Source organism: Pteropus vampyrus, unplaced genomic scaffold (assembly GCF_000151845.1).
Source record: "Pteropus vampyrus isolate Shadow unplaced genomic scaffold, Pvam_2.0 Scaffold332, whole genome shotgun sequence".
NCBI lineage: Eukaryota > Metazoa > Chordata > Mammalia > Chiroptera > Pteropodidae > Pteropus > Pteropus vampyrus.
In genome coordinates, this window is record NW_011889113.1 from 672,601 (window position 1) to 683,177 (window position 10,577).

Sequence of the window (10,577 nt, forward strand, 5' to 3'; positions counted from 1 at the left end):
AGAGAATGAAATATGAATGTTGTATCAGTTTCCTATTACTTCTGTATCTTAAAACAACACAACTGTATTACCTTATAGTCCTGAGGTCAGAAATCTGAAATGAATCTTACGGGCTAAAATCAAGGTGCTGACAGGGCTGTTTTATTTTGGAGACTCTGAAAGTAGAATTCATTCCCCTGTCTTTTTCAGATTCTAGAGGCTTCCAGTGTTTCTTGGCTCATGACACCTTTCTTACCTCCCTCCAGCCTCTCGCTCATGTCATCACCCCTTCTACTGTCTCTAACACTGCTCCCTCCTTCTTTACGAAGGCCTTTGTGATTACACCTGACCCACTGAAAACACCCACGATAACCTATCCGTCTCAAAATTCTTAACTTTATCACATCTGAGGAGTCCCTTTTGCCATATAAGATAACATATTTACAGATACCAGGGACATCATTGAGGTGGCATTACTCAGCCTACCACAGAAGCACTGGCCACTGCTATGGGCAATTCATTCCTGTAGAACCTTCTAAGTAGTCTTATGAAACCCATCTCAGAACTATCCACCTAGAGGAAGAAAGGGAAACAAATTTATCTGACAGTACCATCCTCTACGATCAAGGTTGTCCCCAGGTGTTAACTCCCCCAATAAATCCAGGAGCCATGTGCATTAGTGCCAAATGGGTCCTATGGCTTCCCACACCACAGCCTCAGAGAAGCCCCAGTACAGGAAGAAAAAGGTTCAAGATAAAGTACAGTCAATTTTCACTTCCCAAAACTGGTTGAGGCCCACATGACTCAAGTAAGAGGTGAAGTCTAGAGAATCTGAAGTGATGCCTAATAGGTGTGCAATTTACTTCCTTGCTCTAACCCGAGGACACTAACATCTTTAGCCAGTTTATTTCTCTTTCTCAGGTGTAAGTCAGGCATTATTTTACTGTTTCTTCCTTAGGAACCTTCTCACAGGGCTTCAGGAGGGAAACCCCATGGGGGAGGAAAGGAGTGGAGAGTGAAAACCTTTCAAAACCCCAAGAAAGAAGAATCAGAATATATCCCTAGTGAAGGCCATGAGGAACTGATACAGAAAGAAGCTCCAAAGATTGCACTGAAGCACCAGAAAAGGCAGTTAAAGAAATTATTCTCCCTCCAGCTAATGACAATTATTACTGAGATTTCAAACTCTTCTCAGAGAGCACTAAGGAGAGAGGCACTGGGGAGAAAGCATCTGAACCCTGACCTGGTATATTTCTAAAATGTTACCCGGGTGACAGAACCAAGAGGTGGACAAGATAAGCTGTTCAAGTCCTTTACATTCTCAAGAACAACCACTCTTTAATGAACAAGCATCTGGACCTGTTGAAAACCTTAGGGCGACTTCACTCTTTTACTATTTATCAGAAATAGGAGAAAAGTATCTGTTAGTGCATGGAGAAGGGAAGTAGCCCAAGGAGCCACACCGTCATGATGATAATCAAGACCCTGTGCTAAGAAGATACCATTCACTTATCAGATAAGCAAAGATTAGATTACAAGGATAAAATAAATACGATTTTGGAGGGCGAATGAAAAAATAGGCTTTCTGACAATTGCTTGGAAAGTATAAATTGATAATTTTTCGAAAGGCAATCTGTCCTTAGCTATGAAAACGTAACAGGGGCAGGCCCTTTGACTCAGAATTCTACTTCCGGAAAAAAATATTTTACAGAAATACATGAACAAATGAGCAAAAAGTTTATCAAAGCTTGTTTATTACAACGTTGTTTCAAATTGGAAACCACCTGAGAAGTTCTTTCACAAAAAAGGGACTGACTGTATATAAAGAGAAATGAACAAGTTGCAAAACAGTGGGTATGTTATGACCCAGTTTATAGTTTTTAAAAATAATATTTGCATATGTGAAAGCTTACATATGATTTGACTATAATGTCACATCCTTGATATGCTATGGAACACATTTTGCCTTATACCGTCACTATTACAGCCATCACCAGGTTCACGGAGGAGAAGCTGTAGCACCAAAGCCGCTTTGTATGGTGACCCCCAGGTAAAATGAGTGATGACTGTAATAAGAATGAGTATGAGCTTTGTGTTAATGAGAGCACTAATGGTGAAAAGAAAACAGAATCCATTCTCTTGAACAAAAGCCACATGTAATCAAATGCTAGATGTGCCCAGTGAGGTTTAGGTTTTATTGCTATTCTTCTAAGAGTTACTGAAATCCCTACAGGTAAAAAATAATTTTACTTTAAAAAATCTAAACTCCCTAGTTCCAACCCCTTCTTCTATTAAGATAATTTATGCAATTTTTTAAAAAGCAAGACAAGATTCCTGAAGAAAACAGTTATTGAGCTATAGTAGGACAAATTTATATATGTTCATAAAAATCTAAAGAGTCTGAAGACTTCAGGCTAAACATGCCAGGTGGAACATGGATGTTGCTCTCATGCAAAACCTCACTAAAATAAGACTGGAGAAATGAAATCAAGATATAAACCCACAAGGACCAAGAGAATGTAAGAAGATATGATCATGAAAAAGAAGTATCAACACATTTTGGGAAGCTGGAAAAGTGATAAAGAACCAAGAAAGATGAACAACAAATGCCCTAGTTGGTGGGGGAAGGGGGCGAAAGCTAACATGAAGCAAGCGCTTTATTCCACAAAACCCACGAAGTCTCAGGCACTGGGGGCACAACTGCCTGAAAAGGTTGGGCAAGGCCCCTGCAAACAGGAGTGTCTGAAAGCCTGTAACAGGAGTCAGACCTCTAGATCCCCTTCCTCACCTGACAAATCCCCACGACTGCTGCTGATCAGAGCTCGGGAACGTGCCGCAGCCCCTCATCACTTCCCATCCACGGGATACTGAAACCCCCTCCACATGGGAGTTAGGGGTAAGACATGAGGGAGAATGACAAAAAGTTTGGAAGTGCAACCTGCATCTTTGTATTCAGAGAAAACTGTCACTCTCCCAGTAGGAAGAAAGAGGAATCCAAGGGAGCAGAAAGGGCAGAGGCAAAGCTTGAGCCCTTCGAAGAGAGAGGACCAGAGCCTTCTCTAGAGGAACCAGAATTTTGCTCCGGACTGAGAAAGTAAAGCTGTTTAATGGACATTATACTAAATAATATAACGTTCTTTTTCAACTGGTTTTGACCCCATGGGAAAAAAAAATGACATTGGCTACCCTGGGAGAGAAAAAAAAAATTTTTTTTAATCTACAATGGCTGAAAACATCAAATTTAAATTCCAGACTTGTACCCACTGCAGTCAGCAGAAAACCCTGCCAACACAGACAGCTTATTTGGGAAATACCCAAAGCAGCAAAATCCTAGCACAAATATGCATAGATTTCTTGTCCTTAGAATTAGATGGAAAAAAAACCTGGGGACGTATTATGGTGACCCCAAACTTTAGCCAGTATACATAAGCCAATAACACCCTGAGTTAGAAAAGCACCCAGAACTATCCAGTGTTAAGGAGAAATATATTTCCACATATATATACCCACTCAGAAATATATACCCACTCAGATCAAGAGAGGTAAATCCTATATGAGCTCACTAAATCTGGTTACAAAAGTCTAAGATCAGTCCCCAGAAGATCTACAATTTGAAAAATTCAACAAATTTAATTCAACTTGTTGTTGACAGCAAAACCTGAGCCATCAGATGGCCTGTATCAGAATCTATCCTGACCCAGCGGTATCAGTTATCTATCGACACAATATTGTTACATATATACAACCGCAAATGCTCAGCGGCTTACAATAGTAAACATGTATTTTGCTCACAAGTTTATAGGCCATCTGGGTAGCCCTGCTGCTCTGGGACAGGCTAAGCTGGTCTTGGCTGGACTCACTCATGGCTCTACAGTCAGCTGGGGCCTGGCTGACTATACGGCCTCAGTACTCAGTCGGGATATCTCCTGTCTGATTCATGTAGTCCCTCAATCCAGCAGGCTAGTCCAGCATTGTTCCTACAAAGGAGGCTGGCGTCCAAGACAGAGAGCACAGCACTCATGGTCCCTTGGGGCCCAGGCTCAGAATGAGCACATCTCCATATCTGCTGCTGCATTTTATTGGCCAAAGGAAGTCACAAGGCCAGCCCAGATTCAAGGATGGGGATGTAGACTCCACCTCCTCAGAGGAGGTGCTAAACTTTTACCTTGTGAGAAGTGTGGTCATGCAGGGATGACAAATGGAGGCCATTAGGGCAATTAATCCATCTCACCATCCTCCTGACATAAGAGAAATAGTCCTGTGAGTAAATCAAAAAAAAAAATTGGTTAAAGGCAATGCGATACCCTGGGAGAAAAAAAAAAAGAGGTCAGTGAGAAAACTGCTGGAATTTTAATAAAGTCTGTATTTAGTTAATAGTAATACAATTTCCTAGTTCTGATAAATTCATCGTAGTTATAAGATGTTAATAAATGGAGAAGCTAAGTAAAGCACATATGGAAACTGTACTGTCTTTGCAACCGCTCTGTAAAACTAAAATTAATTCAAAATAAGAAGTATTTTTTAAAAAAACATTATTTAAAAAACCTGGAATACAGGCCATTTTGCTGTGCAGCACCCTGAACTGGGTGCATCGCTGAGTTACGAAGAATGCTCCATCCTACTATTCGGAAGCCCCTGTGCCCTAGGAAAATTTGGCGGCGTGTGGGGGACCCTGAAAAGCCAGAGCAGGTGGCTTGGCCAGGGCTGGTCTCTGCAGACTCCCAGGCGATAGCTGCACTGAGCCTCAGCTTCAGCAGGGAAGACGCCAGGCTCAGCAGGGCAAATGGCTGTGCCAGCGTTCTTTCTCAGCGTGACTGGAGGGGTGTTGACCCAGCTGGCTATGGTGCTTAGAGAATATGTCACATGGCCACAAGGCTGCAATGCTTGGGGATTCTCTTTTCTTCCCTTTGTAAATGAGTAAAATTCAGACTTAGCCATCTCCTTCTGACTTTGTGAGAGTGACAAATTGTGACCTTCTCCACCGTGCAGTAGCTCTGAGTGGAAGCTAAATGAGACACAGTAATAGAGTTACCGTAAGATGCAATAAGATCCATGTAGCAGGCATATGTTCCTCGTCTGTTCTGCTCTCTTCCTTCAGGAAACCCCATCCTCCTTCCAGGATGGTTAAGATAGGGGTGTCTCCCCCACCCCCACTCCTATGTGCCCCAAAGGTAGGCACATGTCACATGACCCGGATCTGGTTGCTCAGAGCAACACATCCCTCTGGTCACGGCCCATGGTCAAGAGAGAAGCACATGCCCCAAGGCAGGCTAACCAGAGCCTCTCCATCACATGTGAGATAATACCTCTAGGAAAAGAAGGGTCATTTTTTTTCTCTGGCATTAGAAGCAGTTATAAAAATACAGACTGTCTCGGACTTTCATACCTCTGGCCATTATCTAGTTTGAATTGGGTTTCTCTCACTGACACCCACAAGAATCCTGCCTAATGCAGAGATCAGTACCTGGAAGCAGGGTGTTGGAACCGGCAGACATTACAGTGTGGATCTGGTTGAGAACAGGTGGGACACTGGGCGATGAGCATGGCCTTTCATTACCTGCTCGGGAAGCAGTAAGGAAGCAGCTGGGCAGATTTTTCCAATTTGTGTGCTGGAACTCAATCCAGGTCACTTCCATGAGTCTGCGGAAGCAACGGTGACAAAGTTAAAATAATTCGACCGTGTTTCACAGTCTTCAGGACAGTCTTAAAAGTATTGGCCCAAGCTGGCCATCTGACAGCAGAAAGGGCCTCATCACAGCGATCGTTTATTCCTCTAGCAATCCTTACGAAAACCCAAAGACTGATTTTTTTTCTATTTTGAAAGGAGGTAATACTGCAATACCAGAATACTGGAAGAATAGAGAGCTGAGGAAACCTAATTTCCCAGGTCTTGATCAAACGCTTCTGGCTATATGCTCCCCACCTCCAAAAGGCAGCCATTTCCCCATTTTAAAGAGACATGCACGAGGATGAACCCCCACCACTGTTCCAAGTGCAGGTAACAAAAGGCAAGCAAGTAAAGACTTAATTGCTAAGAGACATAAACCAGGTTGGAATTGAGGACCATGCCATGATCTTAGTGGCTAGCCCACTGGATTTCTAGGAATTGAATAGGCTGTCCTCCCTCTGAGGTGTTCAGGAAGTATTACATCAGAGACTCCATAAGCCCTGCAGATGGGCTGATGATTGATTCCTCAATCCCTAAAGCAATCCCTAGACCCCAAAACCTGCACCAAAAGGAAATGGGCTATAGTTTTCCAGCACCTCTTCCTGAACCGTATGGGTAAACCCAAAGAAAGGATTTCGAGAAGCCATAGTTTAGCCTGTCTCTGGCCTAAGCCCCAATGCAGCATGATCAGCAATAAATCAGACACTACATTTTCATCCCCATCTGGCTTGTGCGTCTAACCCACACTTGATTCAGAATCTGGAAAGGAAGAAGGGTAAGTAATTAAACTCCGCCTTAAATCCCAATACCACAAAGTTGGTACTTTATCTTATAGGCTATAGAGAATAGTAGTGACCTCTCATCAGGTTTAAGACAGATAAAACTTGTGTTGTGTTTTGAAGGCAACTATGGTAGCCTTTGGGAAGGGGAAGAGGAAGACTGAAAAAATTAACAAAAAATTGAGCGAGCAATAACAACAGGAAAACTAATACGAGCTTAAAATACAGAGTTGCAATGAGCGTGGAGAAGCTCTGAGAGACACCGAGCTTATGCAGAACATGAAAAGCTACCAACATAGGAAATACGGCAAATGGAAAACATCCTGTGAGAGAACACCATCGTGAAATGTAAATGAACACAAGTCACTCTTTTTGTTTTTGTTGGAGGGAAGGAAGAAGCAGACAGTGATTCTGTCCAAAACGGAAAAAAAAAAATTTATAAATTCTTGTTTATTTTATACTTGAGAAAGGTTTGTCCTGAAAATTGCCAAGCTGTATAGATGCTCTTTAGAGATTTTGGCAAGATATACATAAAAGAACGTCTCGGGGTTCGCTACTGGGACCTTAAACCATAGCAGGTGATTAGGAGCTTCTAGGTCCACTGCACAAGGTTTTAGGTTAGAAAATGAGGCTAATTACAATCTTTCTGGGTTCCCCATAACCTAGATGAGAACATAGTGTTAAGTGATCCTACAGGACTCAGCAGACTCTAGAAACGTGCAGACCAGAAACACATTTTCATGATTTGTAAGGCTAGAAGAGATGATGATCTGCCCAAGGGGATTTACGTCAGTCCTGTTCCTTCGACACTACTTCCGTTATTGGGATTCTGTTAAACATTGCACCCTCGTCAGGGCCGTACCTTTCGTCCTCTGTCACTGCTTCACTGTCGCCCTAAATAATTCTCGCAGGTTACTGAATAAATAAATACCCATTGGACTCTCAGGCAAAAGTAGATTCAGTTTGACAGTTATGGTTTGTCCATCATAAAGGGTCTGTGCAAGGGTTTAATGAAATTTTGCAGGGTTAGTTCTTAGCTTAGATCCTGGCATATTATAAGCAATCACATATGGAGGCTATTCATTTACACAGAGCATCGAACATTCTGGCTTTAGCTAGAAAAAGAGTACATATAGCAAAAAGATAGTTTGACAATACAAAAATCTGGTAATCCACCCCTATTTTGACTCCAGCCTGTACTTTTTTCTCCTTTGGTGCTTCTCCAGAATTAAATTCATCATAAGAATTTAGGATGTTTACATTTTAAAAAAATATATATATAATGGTAATTGAAAGACCACCCAAGCATTTTTTTGGCTAAGTCCAAAATTGTTATTCACTAGCACAAGTATGCTTCTAATCCTTTACAAAAAGTAAAAATTGTTTCTCATCATCAGTAGGAAGGCTTAAGTTCTTTCCCAGAAGCAGCTTAAAGTTTTTTTCCCTGACTTGGCCAGCTGCACTTGAATTCAGGGTTTCCACCCTAGAAAGAATGTGATGCGTCCAAGTGGAATGAGTCGCTGAATTCTAAGCAGAGAAGTTTTCATCTCTTTCAGAGGAACATTGTTATGGTGAAAAAGTGTTTAAAGTGGAGCAGGACAAGAGCCATCCCGTCTCAGATCCTCTCCTCCAGGCCTTGCAACTAGGAGAGGAAGGAAAAAGTTGATGAGAGAGGATGAGAGAGGAGAGATATTTGAACACTGGCAACGGGCCACTTGGCTTTGTGGATTTACCCAGTGATCTTAGAAAAGAAGAAAACATCCTTGAGTAATAGTATGGAACATTAAGCCCCTCTGGGATGCTCATTAAATGCTTGTTGGCTGTCTGTAGGGAGCCCTGGGCTTCATCCACAGTCCTGTTGCCTTCTTTGTTGCTGATAGTGTTATAGACTGCACCTCATCTCTGCCTCCTTTGAACTCTGTCTACAAAGCTATGTTATTATTTTTGAGATTTGCAATAGTTATCATCTCTCCAACATCAATCTTTTGAAGATGAGGTTTTGTTGCACAGCTCGTTGAAAGAATGCATTTTTTTCAGAAGGACTTATGAATATGTAAATCACCTTTGCTTTTTGGGGGGTGGGGAATATTGCTAAGGATGGGCCAATTTGTCAATGCTATTACATATAATATTTCACTGAATATCACATCTACCTTGAGAAAGGTAAAGTCAATAATGTTCATTCTATTTGATGTAACGGGAATGTAGTGAACACCTACTAGACTGCAAGCTGCTTTGCTAGGTGCTTTGGGAAATACAAAGCTGAGTAACACACAGTCCCCACTCTCCAGTAAATTCTGATCAAGAAGAAAGACAAAGCAAAAGCACTACAATATGACTACAATACAAAGTGGGTTATGAAAAGCTTTTGGCTGTTTTTCATAAACTAATGGAAATACCTTGAAGGATTATATACAGGAGAATGACATGACTGTAACTGCATTTTAGAAAGATTACCCTGCCAGCAGGGTGTAAAACAGATTTAAAAGGTGCAAGCAAGGCATTAGGAGGCTAGTGTAATAATCTAGGCAAGATGTGAAGGAGGCCCAACCTAACGCATAGAATGCAAAGGAAATGAAGAGAGCGCATGTAAAGATTTTAACCAGGGAAAATTAATAGGGCTAGCGGCAAATGATTGATTGATGAGGGATGCTGAGGGAATGTGAAAAGCAACAAGATCTCTGCCTTTGGCAGCTGTGTGGGAAGCAGTGCCGTTCACTGTAGGAGAGCACGGCAGAGATAGAGAAGAGCGTTTAGGACAGGCCACGACAGAAGAAAGAGCCTGGAAAGCGCTCAGGAAACGACACCCACAGCAGAGTGTGGGGTACATGCAGCAGGGTTAGAGCAGACAAGCTCAGAAAAGCAGACAGGGCCGTGAATGCTAAGCGCAGAATTCAATGAGCAGTGGAGAGGTTTTTAAGCAGAAGAACAGGAAAATGGAAGCAGCTCTCTTGGAAAACTGATCTTATCAACAAAGATACTAAGATTCTAAAAGGTTACGTGATACGATGTCTAGTTAGTGTCTGAGATGGAACTAAAATGCAGGTCTTTGGACTCCTAGTTCATTCCATACAAGGAGGAAGAACCTCGTCTGCTTCTCGGAATTCTAAATGTGCACTCCTCTCTCCAAGAAGTCTTCCCTTACTGAATCTACCAGTCTCTATATTTAGCTTGGACCGGACATTTAGCACATTAAGAAAATGGGTGGCTACTTCTATTTTTTAGTAACAACCAAAGAGTCCAGTCCAATGTCGTTCTAATCATAAATGCTCAAAAAAACACCATAATTGCTAAATGTAGATAATGGCAGTGCTCTTTAAGACTCTTACCTTTGAAATGGGAATATAAAGGTGTAGAATACTTTAAAAATAATAAAATGGCTTGCAAATACAAGTTAGTATTATAATAAGACAAAATGAGAGATACATTTTACTAAAGTATTATTCTGTGACAGCAAGTATGTCATACATTATTTTATTTTGTCTTCACAAATAACTACATGATAGGCAAGGAAACTAAAACTTAGAAAGGGTAAATAGATTGCTCACTGCCACATGGTAGCATCAGAATTTAAGCCTATATCCAACTCCAGAAATTCAGTTTTTAAATAGTTTGCTATTCTGCTCTTCAGAACAGTTTGCTAGAGAAAGTTCAAAAGAAACTAGAAAGAAAGCAGAGTTTATTTTTGTATAAAGGCTATGAACAGTGATTTCTTGTGGCTCTACAGGACATTATAACCCAGAGTTGTCATCTATTCAGAGGCACAGTGAGAACCTACCAACTCAAATCATGTTCCTACTATTTGGGAAGAACAAGCTCCTCTTGCACTGGATAAAAAGCCTGGAGAGGAGAACAGAATGAGAGAGGAGTGGACTGCCATTAACTTCACTTATTTTAAAAAAGCACTTTGACGAACAAAAACAATCAGTAAATTAAAATAAACCAAATTCTAATCCGTGTGTGTGTTTAATCCACACACGTGCATGTGTGCATGCATGTACTCACATGAAGCTTGAGAGGAAGCCTGGAAAATTACACACTCAAAGTCAACGTGAAGCAGTTATTATTTTCATGATACAAAACACTGTGTGTTGGCTCTTTCTTTTTATTGAGGCCCTTGGGTAGATTTTTTTATGAATGTCATTATTTGC

The 10,577-nt window shown here is 41.3% G+C and overlaps 1 long non-coding RNA gene across 1 annotated transcript in view; it reads right to left on the bottom strand.

The window, feature by feature from the left end:
- Positions 1–4,144: 4,144 nt before the first annotated feature.
- LOC111730727 overlaps positions 4,145–10,577 on the bottom strand; it is a 31,221-nt gene continuing 24,788 nt past the window's right edge. Inside the window, exons 2-3 of the long non-coding RNA XR_002776800.1 lie at positions 5,537–5,619; positions 4,145–4,237 (exon numbers count right to left, since the gene is read on the bottom strand). This is a non-coding gene — a long non-coding RNA (uncharacterized LOC111730727). The remainder of the gene's footprint in view (positions 4,238–5,536; positions 5,620–10,577) is intronic.